We start from the raw sequence: 832 nt of genomic DNA on the forward strand, positions 1-832 counted from the left end.
TATATATATATGGGATGAGTAAGTGAGGTAGAGATTATGTAGGGTCTGGGAATCAAGAAGAAGGAGAAGGCTACACAAAGCATATAAGCAATATACAAGTGATCTGATAAATTACTTACTGCAGTACATTATTAATATAATTTGTGATATAAATTAATACGTATTTATTTTTTGCAAGTGTGGCGTCTGTAAAAGTCAGTAGCTTATATATCGATGTATTTGCACAATGCACTCTTATTTCTCAAATAAGATTACATAAGTTCTGTAGTTTAGTGACACGAAAGCACTGTCACTTTGGTGCTAACTACTGGAGAAAACTATAATAATATCTGATGATAATCTATTCTTTGTTAACTGAACATAACCAAATCATTATTACCGCAAAAATATTACCGTAAAATTCGTTCAACTACAGCAGGATATTTGGAAACTTTCACAAAAACTGTCTATGTTGGCTTCTTAGGATTGTAGGAGATTGTAATGGATTGATGTTCATATCTCTCTAGATGGCATTAGCACATCACAGTATGTATAACAAGAAAAGTTTACAGCAGACTGGAGTTTCCAGGATCTATATGCACTCTGTGGTACGTTCTTTACTTGACTTTTGATTTAATTCACTGGTTTCTTATCTCAACGTAATTCTTCAGTACATTGTGAGTGGTGAACTGTCTGTGTCATTAGAGTCCACGAAAAAGAGATGAACGACACATGATACAATTTTCTTTATGTTATTTTAGAAAATATATATGTATGTGTATAATTATAAATCCACAAGGCAAAAATCATTATATATATATATATATGTATATATATATATATATATATATAT

The sequence above is a fragment of the Octopus bimaculoides genome, chromosome 15 (assembly GCF_001194135.2).
Source record: "Octopus bimaculoides isolate UCB-OBI-ISO-001 chromosome 15, ASM119413v2, whole genome shotgun sequence".
Lineage (NCBI taxonomy): Eukaryota > Metazoa > Mollusca > Cephalopoda > Octopoda > Octopodidae > Octopus > Octopus bimaculoides.